The sequence below is a fragment of the Mustela putorius genome, unplaced genomic scaffold (genome assembly GCF_011764305.1).
Source record: "Mustela putorius furo isolate JIRA1106 unplaced genomic scaffold, ASM1176430v1.1 tig00000930_pilon_pilon_pilon:0A:0A:0A:0A, whole genome shotgun sequence".
In the NCBI taxonomy this organism is placed as follows: Eukaryota; Metazoa; Chordata; class Mammalia; order Carnivora; family Mustelidae; genus Mustela; species Mustela putorius.
In genome coordinates this window covers 68,317-86,253 of record NW_025421521.1, presented here as the reverse complement: position 1 = coordinate 86,253, position 17,937 = coordinate 68,317, and the positions used below count along the sequence as shown (strand labels likewise).

The window sequence follows — 17,937 nt, the reverse complement described above, 5'->3', positions numbered from 1 at the left end:
TGGACAAGACACAATAATTTCAAACTGACACTGAATTACAATCCAAACAATAAAATTGTCACTCAGCTTTAAACTCGACTACTTCTCAATAATCTTCATACCAGTAGCACTATTCGTCACATGATCAATCATAGAATTCTCTATATGGTACATACACTCAGACCCCAACATCAATCGATTTTTCAAGTACTTACTTCTATTTCTCATTACTATAATAATTCTGGTCACTGCCAACAACATATTCCAACTATTTATCGGCTGAGAAGGAGTAGGAATTATATCATTCCTACTTATCGGATGATGATACGGACGAACAGACGCCAACACAGCAGCACTACAGGCCATCCTATATAACCGCATTGGAGACGTAGGACTTATCCTAGCCATAGCCTGATTCTTGATAAATCTAAATACATGAGACCTTCAACAAATCTTCATAACCAGCAACGAAAACCTAACTATCCCCCTCGCAGGCTTACTACTAGCAGCACCGGAAAATCCGCACAATTCGGTCTTCACCCGTGACTGCCCTCAGCCATAGAAGGACCAACCCCTGTATCAGCCCTACTCCACTCAAGTACGATAGTTGTAGCAGGGGTTTTTCTACTAATCCGATTCCACCCCCTCATAGAGTATAATAAAACGATCCAAACCATCACACTATGCCTAGGAGCAATTACAACCCTATTTACAGCAATCTGTGCTCTAACACAAAATGACATCAAAAAAATCGTTGCCTTTTCCACCTCTAGCCAACTTGGATTAATAATAGTAACCATCGGAATTAACCAACCCTACCTAGCATTCCTCCATATCTGCACCCACGCATTCTTCAAGGCTATATTATTCATATGCTCCGGATCAATCATCCACAGCCTAAACGATGAACAAGACATCCGAAAAATAGGAGGGTTATTTAAAGCATTACCATTCACCACAACCTCACTAATTGTCGGAAGCCTAGCACTTACAGGAATACCCTTCTTAACTGGATTTTATTCCAAAGACTTAATCATTGAGACCGCCAACACGTCGTGTACCAACGCCTGAGCCCTTCTACTAACCCTCGTTGCCACTTCCATAACAGCAGCCTACAGTACTCGAATCATATTCTTTGCACTACTAGGACAACCCCGCTTCAACCCTATTATTACAATCAACGAGAATAATCCACTCCTAATCAACTCTATTAAACGCTTACTATTTGGGAGTATTTTCGCAGGATTCTTAATTTCCCACAACCTTACACCCACTACCACCCCACAGATAACTATGCCTCATTATCTTAAAATAATGGCTCTTGCTGTAACTATTCTGGGTTTCATCCTGGCACTAGAACTAAACCTTACAATGCAAAGCCTAAAATTCAAATATCCAACCAACCTATTCAAATTCTCAAACATGTTGGGTTATTTCCCTACCATTATTCACCGCCTAATGCCCAAAACAAATCTGCTAATAAGCCAAAAATCAGCATCAACACTTCTAGATATAATTTGACTAGAAAAAATTCTACCAAAATCCATCTCCCATTTCCAAATAAAATCATCAATAATCATCTCAAGCCAGAAAGGCCTAATCAAACTATACTTTATATCGTTCATATTAACACTAACCCTCAGCCTGCTAACACTTAATTTCCACGAGTAACCTCCATAATCACCAAGACTCCAATAAAAAGAGACCATCCCGTAACAATTACAAGTCAAGTCCCATAACTATACAGAGCCGCAATTCCTATAGCTTCTTCACTGAAAAAGCCTGAATCACCTGTATCATAAATAACTCAATCACCCGCCCCATTAAACTTCAATACAACTTCAACCTCAACATCATCACCTTTTAAAATATAACAAGCAGTCAATAATTCAGATAACAAGCCAACAATAAAGGCACCTAAAACAGCCTTATTAGAGACCCAAACCTCAGGATATTGCTCCGTAGCTATAGCTGTAGTGTATCCAAAAACAACTAACATTCCCCCCAAATAAATTAAAAATACTATTAAACCTAAAAAAGACCCTCCAAAACACAACACAATTCCACAACCAATAGCCCCACTAATAATTAAAACCAACCCGCCGTAGATAGGAGAGGGTTTTGAAGAAAACCCTACAAAACTAACTACAAAAATAACACTTAGAATAAATACAATGTATGTCATCATTATTCCTACATGGAATCTAACCATGACTAGTGACATGAAAAATCACTGTTGTATTTCAACTATAAGAACATTAATGACCAACATTCGTAAAACCCACCCACTAACCAAAATCATCAACAACTCATTCATTGACCTACCCGCCCCATCAAACATTTCAGCATGATGAAACTTCGGCTCCCTTCTCGGAATCTGCCTAATTATTCAGATTCTTACAGGTTTATTTTTAGCCATACACTATACATCAGACACAGCCACAGCCTTTTCATCAGTCACCCACATCTGTCGAGACGTCAACTATGGCTGAATTATCCGATACATACACGCAAACGGAGCTTCCATATTCTTTATCTGCCTGTTCCTGCACGTAGGGCGGGGTTTATATTATGGATCTTATATATTCACCGAAACATGAAACATCGGCATTACCTTATTGTTCGCAGTCATAGCAACTGCATTCATAGGTTACGTTTTACCATGAGGACAAATATCATTTTGGGGTGCAACCGTAATTACCAACTTACTGTCTGCTATCCCATATATCGGAACTAATCTTGTAGAATGAATCTGAGGCGGATTCTCAGTAGATAAAGCTACCCTAACACGATTCTTCGCTTTCCACTTCATCCTACCATTCATCATTTCAGCCCTAGCAGCAGTCCACCTACTATTCCTCCACGAAACAGGATCTAATAACCCCTCCGGAATTCCATCTGACTCCGACAAAATCCCATTTCACCCTTACTACACCATCAAAGACATCCTAGGCGCCCTACTCCTTATTCTAATACTAACACTATTAGTATTATTCTCACCCGACCTATTAGGAGACCCAGACAACTACATCCCCGCTAATCCCCTCAACACACCTCCCCACATTAAACCCGAGTGATACTTCCTATTCGCGTATGCCATTCTGCGATCCATCCCCAACAAATTAGGAGGGGTACTAGCCCTAATCTTCTCCATTCTAATCCTAGCCATCATCCCCCTACTCCATACCTCAAAACAACGAAGCATAATATTCCGCCCACTAAGTCAATGCTTATTCTGACTACTAGTAGCTGACCTCCTTACCCTAACCTGAATCGGCGGCCAACCAGTAGAACACCCATTCATCATTATCGGCCAACTAGCCTCAATCCTCTACTTCATGATTCTCCTAGTCCTTATACCTATTATCAGCATTATCGAAAATAACATGTTAAAATGAAGAGTCTTTGTAGTATAATAATTACTTTGGTCTTGTAAACCAAAAATGGAGAATCCTATCTCCCTAAGACTCAAGGAAGAAGCATCAGCCCCGCCATCAGCACCCAAAGCTGATATTCTAACTAAACTATTCCCTGATTTTCTCACCATAACTTTCTATTCATATATTTAATAATATCTAATGTGCTTGCCCGGTATGTATTTCTTTTTCTTTTTTTTCCCCCCCCATGTACTTCGTGCATTACTGGTTTGCCCCATGCATATAAGCATGTACATATTATGATTGATTTTACATGTATCCACCTCACTTAGACCACGAGCTTTATCACCATGCCTCGAGAAACCATCAACCCTTGCCTGAACGTACACCTCTTCTCGCTCCGGGCCCATCAAATGTGGGGGTTTCTATCGTGAAACTATATCTGGCATCTGGTTCTTACTTCAGGGCCATATCAATCCTCAACCCAATCCTACTAACCTCTCAAATGGGACATCTCGATGGACTAATGACTAATCAGCCCATGATCACACATAACTGTGGTGTCATACATTTGGTATTTTTATTTTTTGGGGGGGGAGAACTTGGTATCACTCAGCTATGGCCAAGTATGGCCTCGTAACAGTCAAATAACTTGTAGCTGGGCTTATCCTTCATCATTTATCCACATCGCATAGTTACAGGGTGTTATTCAGTCAATGGTCACAGGACATACACACATATATCCACCCCCGTGCACACGTACGCACACGTACGCACACGTACGCACACGTACGCACACGTACGCACACGTACGCACACGTACGCACACGTACGCACACGTACGCACACGTACGCACACGTACGCACACGTACGCACACGTACGCACACGTACGCACACGTACGCACACGTACGCACACGTACGCACACGTACGCACACGTACGCACACGTACGCACACGTACGCACACGTACGCACACGTACGCACACGTACACGTACACACGTATCCAACAGATAAGAATTAACCTTTGTCAAACCCCCCTTACCCCCCGTAACTTCAAAAGTATACAAATACTTATAATCGCTCTGCCAAACCCCAAAAACAGAACTAAGCACATGCAACATATATTAGAAGTCACTAATACTGACACCAATTGACCCATTGAAGAATTCCTATCTAGAAGACTATCTATAGATGTATTTATAACCCTTAACACTTATTACAAAACTTAAAATACCCTTTTCCCACCTTCTCCCCGTTAATGTAGCTTATTAAATAAAGCAAGGCACTGAAAATGCCTAGAAGAGTCACAAGACTCCATAAACACAAAGGTTTGGTCCTAGCCTTCCTATTGATTATTAACAGAATTACACATGCAAGTCTCTACACCCCAGTGAGAATGCCCTCCAAATCTATATGTTGATTAAAAGGAGCGGGTATCAAGCACACTAAATTAGTAGCTCATAACGCCTTGCTCAACCACACCCCCACGGGATACAGCAGTGATAAAAATTAAGCCATAAACGAAAGTTTGACTAAGCCATGTTAACAAAGAGCTGGTAAATTTCGTGCCAGCCACCGCGGTCATACGATTAGCCCGAATCAATAGGCAAACGGCGTAAAACGTGTTAAGGATTATATTATATTAAAGTTAAAATTTGACAAGGCTGTAAAAAGCTACTGTTAATATAAGATAAACCACGAAAGTGACTTTATTACTTCCATCAACACGATAGCTGAGACCCAAACTGGGATTAGATACCCCACTATGCTCAGCCCTAAACATAAATAATTATCACAACAAAATTATCTGCCAGAGAACTACTAGCAATAGCTTAAAACTCAAAGGACTTGGCGGTGCTTTACATCCCTCTAGAGGAGCCTGTTCTATAATCGATAAACCCCGATAGACCTCACCACTTCTAGCTTAATCAGTCTATATACCGCCATCTTCAGCAAACCCTTAAAGGGAAGAAAAGTAAGCACAATAATATTACATAAAAAAGTTAGGTCAAGGTGTAACCTATGAAGTGGGAAGAAATGGGCTACATTTTCTAACCAAGAACACACTCACGAAAGTTTTTATGAAAACTAAAAACTAAAGGTGGATTTAGTAGTAAATTAAGAATAGAGAGCTTAATTGAATAGGGCCATAAAGCACGCACACACCGCCCGTCACCCTCCTCAAGCAACACACTCAAATACTACATAATAAAAGTAAACCTAAAGCAAGAGGAGACAAGTCGTAACAAGGTAAGCATACTGGAAAGTGTGCTTGGGTAAATCAAAGTGTAGCTTAACTAAAGCATCTGGCTTACACCCAGAAGATTTCATATATTAATGACCACTTTGAACCAATACTAGCCCAACTTATCACTAACTCAATTATCACAGTCACATAAATCAAAACATTTAATCACATTATTACAGTATAGGAGATAGAAATTCTACTTGGAGCTATAGAGAAAGTACCGCAAGGGAACGATGAAAGAAAAATTCAAAGTAATAAACAGCAAAGATTACACCTTATACCTTTTGCATAATGAGCTAGCTAGAATAATTCAGCAAAGAGATCTTAAGCTAAATCCCCCGAAACCAGACGAGCTACCTACGAACAATCCACAGGGATACACTCATCTATGTCGCAAAATAGTGAGAAGATTCATAGGTAGAGGTGAAAAGCCTAACGAGCCTGGTGATAGCTGGTTGCCCAGAACAGAATCTCAGTTCAACTTTAAATTTACCTAATAACCCCCAAATTGTAATGTAAATTTAAAATATAGTCTAAAAAGGTACAGCTTTTTAGAATAAGGATACAACCTTGCTTAGAGAGTAAAATTAAACAAAACCATAGTAGGCCTAAGAGCAGCCACCAATTAAGAAAGCGTTCAAGCTCAACAATACAGCCACCTTAATCCCTATAATCATATACAACTCCTAACACACTACTGGGCTAATCTATTTTATAATAGAAGCAATAATGCTAGTATGAGTAACAAGAAACATTTCTCCTTGCATAAGCTTATAACAGTTAACGAATACCCACTGATAGTTAACAACAAGATAAAGATAAACCACTAATAAATATTCTTATCAAACCAATTGTTAGTCCAACACAGGCATGCAACAAGGAAAGATTAAAAGAAGTAAAAGGAACTCGGCAAACTCAAACCCCGCCTGTTTACCAAAAACATCACCTCCAGCATATCTAGTATTGGAGGCACTGCCTGCCCAGTGACACTAGTTTAACGGCCGCGGTATCCTGACCGTGCAAAGGTAGCATAATCATTTGTTCTCTAAATAGGGACTTGTATGAATGGCCACACGAGGGTTTAACTGTCTCTTACTTCCAATCAGTGAAATTGACCTTCCCGTGAAGAGGCGGGAATATACCAATAAGACGAGAAGACCCTATGGAGCTTCAATTAACTAACCCACAATAACCAATCAATATGCCAACCAGGCCTAATATAATCTTATTTCTGGGTTAGCAATTTAGGTTGGGGTGACCTCGGAGAATAAAATAACCTCCGAGTGATTTAATCTGAGACAAACCAGTCGAAGCGTCCTATCATTAATTGATCCAATAATTTGATCAACGGAACAAGTTACCCTAGGGATAACAGCGCAATCCTATTTGAGAGTCCATATCAACAATAGGGTTTACGACCTCGATGTTGGATCAGGACATCCTAATGGTGCAGCAGCTATTAATGGTTCGTTTGTTCAACGATTAAAGTCCTACGTGATCTGAGTTCAGACCGGAGCAATCCAGGTCGGTTTCTATCTATTATAATTACTTCTCCCAGTACGAAAGGACAAGAGAAGTAGGGCCTATTCTACAGGAAAGCCTTAGGACTAATAGATGATATAATCTCAATCTAACCAGTCCACTCCCCCCCCATAACCCTAGAAATAGGGTTTGTTAGGGTGGCAGAGCCCAGTAATTGCGTAAAACTTAAACCTTTATTCCCAGAGGTTCAAATCCTCTCCCTAACATCATGCTTATAATTAACATTATTTCACTTATTGTACCAATCCTACTCGCCGTAGCTTTCCTGACATTAGTAGAACGAAAAGTCTTAGGATACATACAACTTCGCAAAGGCCCAAACATTGTAGGACCCTACGGCCTCCTACAACCAATTGCAGATGCTGTAAAAACTTTTCACAAAAGAGCCATTACGACCCCTAACATCATCTATTACCATGTTCGTCATAGCTCCTATCCTAGCCCTTACACTAGCCCTAACAATATGAATCCCACTACCAATGCCCTATCCCCTTATCAATATGAACTTAGGGATCCTATTTATACTAGCAATATCAAGCCTAGCTGTTTACTCTATCCTATGATCCGGGTGGGCCTCAAACTCAAAATACGCCCTAATCGGAGCCCTACGGGCCGTAGCCCAAACAATCTCCTACGAAGTCACATTAGCCATCATCCTATTATCAGTCCTACTAATAAATGGCTCCTTTACCCTATCCACTCTAATCATCACACAAGAACACCTATGACTAATTTTCCCTGCATGACCTTTAGCTATAATATGATTTATTTCAACCTTAGCAGAAAAACTAACCGCGCCCCGTTCGACCTAACTGAGGGAGAATCCGAACTAGTTTCAGGGTTCAACGTCGAATATGCAGCAGGACCATTCGCCCTATTCTTCCTAGCCGAATACGCCAACATCATCATAATAAATATCCTCACAACTATCCTATTCTTCGGCGCATTTCACACCCCCTACCTTCCAGAATTATATTCCATTAATTTCACTATAAAAAACCCCTCTTATTAACAACTTCTTTCCTATGAATTCGAGCATCATACCCCCGATTCCGCTATGACCAACTAATACACTTGCTATGAAAAAATTTTCTTCCCTTGACATTAGCCTTATGTATATGACATATAGCCCTCCCCATTATAACTGCGAGCATCCCCCCACAAACATAAGAAATATGTCTGACAAAAGAGTTACTTTGATAGAGTAAATCATAGAGGTTCAAACCCTCTTATTTCTAGAACTAAAGGAATCGAACCTAATCCTAAGAACTCAAAAATCTTCGTGCTACCAAATTTACACCAAATTCTAAAGTAAGGTCAGCTAATTAAGCTATCGGGCCCATACCCCGAAAATGTTGGTTTATCCCCTTCCCGTACTAATTAAACCCCCTATTCTCACCATTATCATCATATTTACTATTATCTCAGGGACTATCATAGTACTAATAAGTTCCCACTGATTAACAATTTGAATCGGATTTGAAATAAACATACTAGCCATTATTCCTATCCTAATAAAAAAATTCAGCCCACGAGCAATTGAAGCAGCCACAAAATATTTCCTCACCCAAGCCACTGCATCTATACTCCTAATACTAGGAATTATCATAAACCTATTATTAACAGGACAATGAACAGCCCTAAACATCCTAAACCCAATCGTATCTAACATAATAACAGTAGCCTTATCAATAAAACTAGGATTATCGCCTTTCCACTTCTGAGTACCAGAAGTAACCCAAGGAATCCCGTTAATGTCAGGAATAATCCTACTAACTTGGCAAAAAATTGCCCCCCTATCTGTCCTATACCAAATAGCCCCCTCCATAAACACACACTTATTAATAATTATAGCATTCATATCTGTCTTAATTGGAGGATGGGGAGGCCTTAACCAAACACAACTACGAAAAATTCTAGCCTACTCATCAATCGCACACATAGGATGAATGATCGCCGTAACAACATATAACCCAACCCTGATATTACTAAACCTCACAATTTACATTATAATAACACTAGGAACATTCATACTATTTACATTCAGCTCATCTACAACTACACTATCACTATCCCTTACATGAAATAAACTCCCACTAATCACCTCACTAATCCTTATCATCATACTATCACTAGGAGGCTTACCACCACTTTCAGGCTTCATACCCAAATGAATAATCATCCACGAACTCACAAAAAACAACATAATTACTGCAGCAATATTCATAACAATCACAGCCCTACTAAACTTATACTTTTACATACGACTAACATACGCAACAGCACTAACCTTATTCCCCTCAACAAATAACATAAAATAAAATGGCAATTTGAAAGCACAAAATATACAACCCTATTACCCCCATTAATTGTGATATCAACTATACTTCTCCCACTCACCCCAATAATACCAACACTATTCTAGGAGTTTAGGTTAAAAAGACCAAGGACCTTCAAAGCCCTAAGTAAGTGACACTCACTTAACTCCTGATTCCCATCATAAGGACTGCAAGGATATATCTCACATCTATTGAACGCAAATCAATCACTTTAATTAAGCTAAGCCCTTCCTAGATTGGTGGGCTACCATCCCACGAAACTTTAGTTAACAGCTAAACACCCTAATCAACTGGCTTCAATCTACTTCTCCCGCCGCGAAGGAAAAAGGCGGGAGAAGCCCCGGCAGGGTTGAAGCTGCTTCTTTGAATTTGCAATTCAACGTGATATTTCACCACAGAGCTTTTTTTGGCAAAAAGGGGACTTAAACCCCTATTCTTAGATTTACAGTCTAATGCCTTTATCAGCCATTTTACCTATGTTCATTAATCGATGATTATTCTCCACTAATCACAAAGACATCGGCACCCTCTACCTCTTATTTGGTGCATGGGCCGGAATGGTAGGGACCGCTCTCAGTCTACTGATCCGTGCTGAACTAGGTCAACCTGGCACTCTGCTAGGAGACGACCAGATTTATAATGTAATCGTAACTGCTCACGCATTTGTAATAATTTTCTTCATAGTAATACCCATCATGCTTGGGGGCTTTGGGAACTGGCTTATTCCTCTAATAATCGGCGCACCTGACATAGCATTCCCACGGATAAACAACATAAGCTTCTGGCTTCTTCCGCCCTCTTTTCTTCTCCTACTAGCTTCCTCTATGGTAGAAGCAGGTGCAGGGACTGGATGAACTGTATACCCCCCTTTAGCAGGAAATCTAGCACATGCTGGAGCATCCGTGGACCTGGTAATCTTTTCTCTACACTTAGCTGGTGTTTCATCTATCTTAGGGTCAATCAACTTTATTACTACTATTATCAACATGAAACCGCCTGCCATGTCACAATACCAAACTCCACTATTTGTTTGATCAGTTTTAATTACAGCCGTACTTCTTCTTCTGTCCCTGCCAGTTTTAGCAGCCGGCATTACTATATTACTTACAGACCGTAATCTAAATACTACTTTCTTTGACCCAGCCGGAGGGGGGGACCCTATCCTGTACCAACACTTATTTTGATTCTTTGGGCACCCAGAAGTTTATATCCTGATTCTCCCAGGATTTGGTATCATTTCACACGTCGTAACTACTACTCAGGAAAAAAAGAACCATTTGGTTATATGGGAATAGTATGGGCAATAATATCAATTGGTTTCCTAGGATTTATCGTATGAGCCCACCATATATTTACTGTGGGCCTGGACGTCGACACACGAGCATATTTCACTTCAGCTACTATAATCATCGCTATCCCCACAGGAGTAAAAGTATTCAGCTGACTAGCCACTCTGCATGGAGGAAATATCAAATGAGCTCCTGCTATACTATGAGCCTTAGGGTTTATTTTTCTATTTACAGTGGGGGGTCTAACGGGCATTGTACTATCTAACTCATCACTAGACATTGTCCTTCACGATACGTATTATGTAGTAGCACATTTCCACTACGTCCTTTCAATAGGGGCAGTATTTGCAATTATAGGTGGATTCGTCCACTGATTCCCACTATTCACAGGCTACACCCTAAATGATGTATGAGCAAAAATTCATTTCACGATCATATTTGTAGGAGTAAACATAACATTCTTTCCTCAACATTTCCTGGGCCTATCAGGCATACCTCGACGCTACTCTGATTATCCAGATGCTTATACAACATGAAATACAGTGTCCTCCATGGGCTCATTCATCTCATTAACAGCAGTCATACTAATGATCTTCATGATTTGAGAAGCTTTCGCATCCAAACGAGAAGTATTGACAGTTGAATTAACCTCAACTAACATTGAATGATTGCACGGGTGTCCCCCTCCATACCACACATTCGAAGAACCAACCTACGTACTATCAAAATAAGAAAGGAAGGAATCGAACCCCCTAAGACTGGTTTCAAGCCAATATCATAACCACTATGTCTTTCTCGATAGGAGGTATTAGTAAAAATTACATGACTTTGTCAAAGTCAAATTATAGGTGAAAGTCCTTTATATCTCTATGGCATACCCTTTCCAAATAGGCCTCCAAGATGCAGCCTCTCCTATCATAGAGGAACTTCTACACTTTCACGATCATACACTAATAATTGTTTTTCTAATTAGTTCTCTTGTACTTTACATTATTTCAGTAATATTAACTACCAAGCTTACGCATACAAGTACTATAGACGCCCAAGCAGTTGAAACGATCTGAACCATCCTACCAGCCATTATTTTGATCATAATCGCTCTACCCTCGCTACGAATTCTCTATATGATAGACGAGATCAATAACCCCTCTTTAACCGTAAAAACTATGGGTCACCAATGATACTGAAGTTATGAATATACAGACTACGAAGACTTAAACTTCGACTCCTACATAATCCCAACTCAAGAACTGAAACCAGGAGAACTACGACTTCTAGAAGTGGATAATCGAGTAGTGCTCCCAATAGAAATAACAATTCGTATACTAATTTCTTCCGAGGATGTATTACACTCATGAGCCGTCCCATCCCTAGGATTAAAAACCGATGCTATCCCAGGACGCCTTAACCAAACTACTATTATAGCCATGCGACCGGGACTATACTACGGCCAATGCTCTGAAATCTGCGGCTCTAATCACAGCTTCATACCTATTGTCCTTGAGCTAGTACCTTTATCATACTTCGAAAAATGATCTGCCTCAATACTATAAATTCACCGAGAAGCTAAATAGCATTAACCTTTTAAGTTAAAGATTGAGAGCATAAATCTCTCCTCAGTGATATGCCACAATTAGACACTTCAACATGATTTATCACTATTTTATCAATAATTGTAACCCTATTTTTTATATTTCAACTAAAACTATCAAAATACAACTTTCCAGAAAACCCTGAACCAAAATTAGTGGCTACATCAAAATCTACTACACCTTGAGAAAAGAAATGAACGAAAATCTATTTTCCTCATTCACTACCCCTACAATAATAGGATTGCCTATCGTCATCCTCATCACCATATTCCCAGGTATTATATTCCCCTCACCCAACCGACTGATTAACAACCGACTCATTTCTATCCAACAATGATTGGTTCAATTAACATCAAAACAAATGCTGTCCATTCACAACCAAAAAGGACAAACTTGAGCATTAATACTAATATCCCTAATCCTATTTATTGGGTCTACTAACCTGCTAGGTCTCTTACCTCACTCATTTACCCCTACCACACAACTGTCCTTGAACCTAGGAATAGCTATCCCCCTATGAGCAGGCACAGTAATTACTGGATTTCGACACAAAACAAAAGCCTCTTTAGCCCACTTTCTACCTCAAGGAACCCCACTACCCCTAATCCCCATGCTCATCATCATCGAAACTATCAGCCTATTTATTCAACCCATAGCCCTGGCCGTGCGACTAACAGCTAACATCACAGCGGGCCACCTATTAATTCACTTAATTGGAGGAGCCACCCTAGCCCTAATAAACATTAGTACTGTTACAGCAATAATTACCTTTTCCATCCTTGTCTTATTAACTATCTTAGAATTTGCAGTAGCCCTTATTCAAGCTTACGTCTTTACCCTACTAGTAAGCCTATATTTACATGACAACACCTAATGACCCACCAAACACACTCATATCACATAGTCAATCCAAGCCCATGACCCCTGACAGGAGCTCTTTCCGCCCTACTTACAACATCAGGACTAGCAATATGATTCCACTACAATTCATTGTCTCTTCTAACCCTAGGAACTACAGCTAATGTACTAACCATATATCAATGGTGACGAGATGTGGTCCGAGAAGGAACATTTCAAGGCCACCATACCCCCCCTACTGTCCAAAAAGGCTTACGATACGGAATAATCCTCTTCATCACATCCGAAGTCTTTTTCTTTGCAGGCTTCTTCTGGGCTTTTTACCATTCAAGCCTAGCCCCAACACCCGAACTTGGAGGGTGCTGACCACCCACAGGTATTACACCCCTAAACCCCTTAGAAGTACCATTACTAAATACCTCTGTCCTCCTAGCCTCCGGAGTCTCTATTACTTGGGCCCACCACAGCCTCATAGAAGGGGACCGCAAACACATACTCCAAGCCCTATTTATCACAATCTCCCTAGGCCTGTATTTTACTGTCCTACTGCAAGCCTCCGAATACTACGAAGCTCCATTCACAATCTCAGACGGAGTCTACGGCTCTACATTTTTTTTATGGCCACAGGATTCCACGGCCTCCATGTCATTATCGGATCTACATTTCTTATCGTATGTTTCCTACGACAACTAAGCTACCATTTTACATCTAATCACCATTTTGGATTCGAAGCGCTGCCTGATATTGACACTTTGTAGATGTCGTATGACTATTCCTATATGTATCTATCTATTGATGAGGATCCTATTTTTCTAGTATCAACAAGTACAGTTGACTTCCAATCAACTAGTTCTGGTCTAACCCAGAGAGAAATAATAAATATAATATTAACTATACTTATCAATGTATCCCTAGCATCTCTACTTATTCTAATCGCATTCTGACTGCCTCAACTAAATGTCTACACAGAAAAAGCAAGCCCATATGAATGTGGTTTTGATCCCTTAGGATCAGCACGCTTACCATTTTCCATAAAATTTTTCCTGGTAGCTATTACATTCTTATTATTCGACCTAGAAATTGCACTACTACTGCCCCTACCATGAGCCTCACAATCAATTAACCTAAAAACTACACTCACCATAGCACTAGCCCTAATCTCCCTTCTAGCCGCAAGCCTAGCCTACGAATGAACTGAAGAAGGCCTAGAATGAAGCGAATATGATAATTAGTTTAACAAAAACAAATGATTTCGACTCATTAGATTGTAACTCATATTACAATTATCAAATGTCCGTAGTATATATTAACATTTTTCTAGCCTTTACTCTATCCTTTATAGGGCTACTAATCTACCGATCCCACCTAATATCCTCTCTTCTCTGCCTAGAAGGTATGATGTTATCCCTCTTCGTCATAATAACAGTTACCATCCTGGCAAATCACTTTACACTAGCCAGTATAACCCCTATTATCCTACTTGTATTTGCAGCCTGCGAAGCAGCATTAGGCTTATCCTTACTAGTAATAATTTCTTCCACATACGGAACAGATTATGTACAGAACCTAAATCTATTACAATGCTAAAAATTATTATCCCAACCATAATATTAATCCCCTTAACATGACTATCAAAATCCAATATAATTTGAATTAATACAACAGCTCACAGCATATTAATTAGTTTGATTAGTCTAACGTACCTAAATCAACTCACAGATAATAGCCTAAACTTCTCATTACTATTCTTCGCAGACTCCTTATCAACGCCCTTACTAGTGCTCACAACATGGCTTCTTCCCCTGATGCTCATAGCAAGCCAACACCACCTGTCAAAAGAAACTCTAACCCGCAAAAAACTCTACATCACAATGCTAGTAATATTACAACTGTTCCTAATTATAACATTTACAGCCACAGAACTAATCATATTCTACATTCTATTTGAAGCTACTCTCATGCCAACACTAATCATCATCACTCGATGAGGCAACCAGACAGAACGACTAAATGCTGGCCTATACTTTTTATTTTACACTCTAGTGGGCTCCTTACCCCTCCTAATCGCCCTACTATGACTCCAAAACAACTTAGGTACCCTCAATCTCTTAATCATACAATACTGAGCACAACCCTTACCAAACTCTTGATCCAACACCCTACTATGACTAGCATGCATAATAGCATTCATAGTTAAAATACCCCTATATGGCCTCCACCTGTGATTACCAAAAGCCCATGTAGAAGCCCCTATCGCAGGATCCATAGTCCTTGCCGCCGTACTCCTTAAGTTAGGGGGGTATGGAATAATGCGAATCACCATACTACTAAATCCACTAACAAGCTACATAGCATACCCCTTCATAATACTATCATTATGAGGGATAATCATAACCAGCTCCATCTGCTTACGCCAAACAGACCTAAAATCCTTAATTGCCTACTCCTCTGTAAGCCACATAGCCCTAGTAATCATAGCTGTATTAATCCAATCACCATGAAGCTATATAGGAGCAACAGCCCTAATAATTGCTCACGGTTTAACATCGTCCATGTTGTTCTGTCTAGCTAATTCCAACTACGAACGTATTCACAGCCGCACTATAATCCTCGCGCGAGGATTACAAACACTCCTACCACTAATAGCTGCATGATGACTACTTGCCAGCTTAACTAATTTAGCTTTACCACCCACAATTAACCTAGTAGGAGAGTTATTCATAGTAATAGCCTCAGGTCGAGGATCAGACTTTGGCTCAGGTTGGAGTTTCTGTCCATGTTGGCCCCTTCATGAAGGGGGGGGCATTATGAGGCCATGGGTGTTTTCCCACTATTAGAGTTGTGAGATGCTCCAAACCGCAAGGATTCCTTCTGTGGGACAATTAAGATTTGTTGGATGGCTCCAGGACGTCTCCTAAGGTATTTTTCCAGAACAGGGTTCTAAGTATGGATGCCTGTGCAGGCAGCCTCAATTGCAATTGTCTCCTAGCAACAAGAAACGTTTGATCTGCTGGCTTGGGGTAGCATCAGAGGGGGCTGAGTTGGAATGGACTTTCCTGAGGATGGTCTTAAAAGAGTTGAAACAGACGTTCCTGAGGATGGTCTTAATGTTGGTTTGAGTCCATTGAGACCTTGGTATGGGGCAGTGGCACCAGGGCCCTGAAGGATTCTCCTAACCAGAGGTGATAACAAAGCTCCAATGAGCAAGTTTTCCATGGGGAGACGATATTTGTTCTTATTGGTGCCTCAGGAAACCACCATTTGCTGGTATTGGAAATGAGGCTTCTGAGGAGAGATGCCTGGAAACCAAAGCAATGGATCTGATTAGGGCCTAGGGGCCTGTCCGGTTCAATATTCTTCTCTGGGGACATCTTTTGTCTGAGTGGAGGTTGTTGCTCAGCTGGTTTGAGATCACACCTGTTTGTCCTGGGCGGCCTACACTATTGGGATGGCCTCGGTAACTTTGGAGGTTTTTCCTAATTTGCAAGGTTGTGGCCAATGGAATGGGAAGAATTCTCTTGAAAGGGAAGCACAGTCCTGAGGTGTGGCTCCAGGGACCCAAGTGTGGAGCATGTGTGGTCCAGGGCTATTTGGAGAAAAGTCTGAAAACACACAAACTCCACTTAGGTTTGGGTCTGTAGCTATGGCCGGCCCGATATATAGACCGTGAGGAGAACGCTTCGGGATATGAACAAAGGGCGAAAGTGAGGTGCTTGCTCAAGTTTATTTTTTTCTGGATATGTGTCACCGATTGCCATGAAATGTCCGGGTGTCCTCATGGGCCATCGATGAGGCTCCCTTTCCGGTGATTTGACCCAATCCGAAGAGTTAGGGGTCATTCTGTGGGAAGGGAGGAGGCCTTTCTGTTTTTTTTTTTTTTTTTTTTTTTACCTCAGGTGGACCACCAAAGAGGGATTCCACAGCAGAGTCCTGGGGAGGGGCGACTGGACAACCAGAACTCTGGTTAACATTGGGACCTAAGAACATGGCAAGCCCCATATGTGGGCTCTTGGTCCAGACACTGAGAGGCCTTCCTTGAGCATAGGGCTCACATTGAGTTTCACAATGTGTTTTTGTGCCCAAGGAGTCCCTCAAGTCAGGGCGTTGCCTAATGTACCATGCTGGTTTCTCCTACACTGAACGTTGCACAATATGGCAACCACAAGTTTTCTGGCCAGGGGAAGAAGGAGTTCTAATTTCTGCAACACTTTCACTCCTGGACTGTGATTGGATTTAAGGTCTAGGTTCTGAAGCCTGAAAACTGAGGTTGGGAAGAGATGAAGACCTAAGGCCATGGTGTGACTGATGTGCTCAGTGTTCGGCCAGCTGTTGAGTGTGGGTTGGGAGGTGCAGGCTCAGGCTGTGGCAGACAGTGAATTAGTGCCCAGGCTAGACTGTATCATTGGGGTGCACTCGAGTTTCGTGCAGGTTGGTACTCATTTGTGGTTACTGGGTAGCCCCAGAGGGAAACGTTTTTCTTCTGGAAGGAAGACACAGTGCCACATAGTGGCTCCAGAATTCCCAAACTGGAAGGCTTGTGGGCCAGGAGTGTGAGGAAAAAATTCTGAGAACACAAGGCAGACTTAGATTTCGGGGTGAGGGGACGGCAGGAACCCTCTGCAGAGATGATTCGAGATCCCGTGTACCTGAAGACAGAGCTAGGATCAGACGTTGGCTCAGGTTGGAGTTTCTGTCCATGACGGCCCCTT

At 41.0% G+C, this 17,937-nt stretch overlaps 5 pseudogenes; all 5 read left to right on the top strand.

Moving 5' to 3' along the window:
• The first annotated feature begins 124 nt into the window (after window positions 1-124).
• Window positions 125-3,611, top strand: LOC123393686 (annotated as a pseudogene).
• LOC123393683 lies at window positions 2,154-3,611 on the top strand (annotated as a pseudogene).
• Window positions 3,612-9,626: 6,015 nt separating this feature from the next.
• On the top strand, window positions 9,627-11,580 carry LOC123393680 (annotated as a pseudogene).
• A 67-nt stretch (window positions 11,581-11,647) lies between these two features.
• LOC123393682 lies at window positions 11,648-12,334 on the top strand (annotated as a pseudogene).
• A 147-nt stretch (window positions 12,335-12,481) lies between these two features.
• On the top strand, window positions 12,482-13,961 carry LOC123393681 (annotated as a pseudogene).
• The last annotated feature ends 3,976 nt before the right edge of the window (window positions 13,962-17,937 follow it).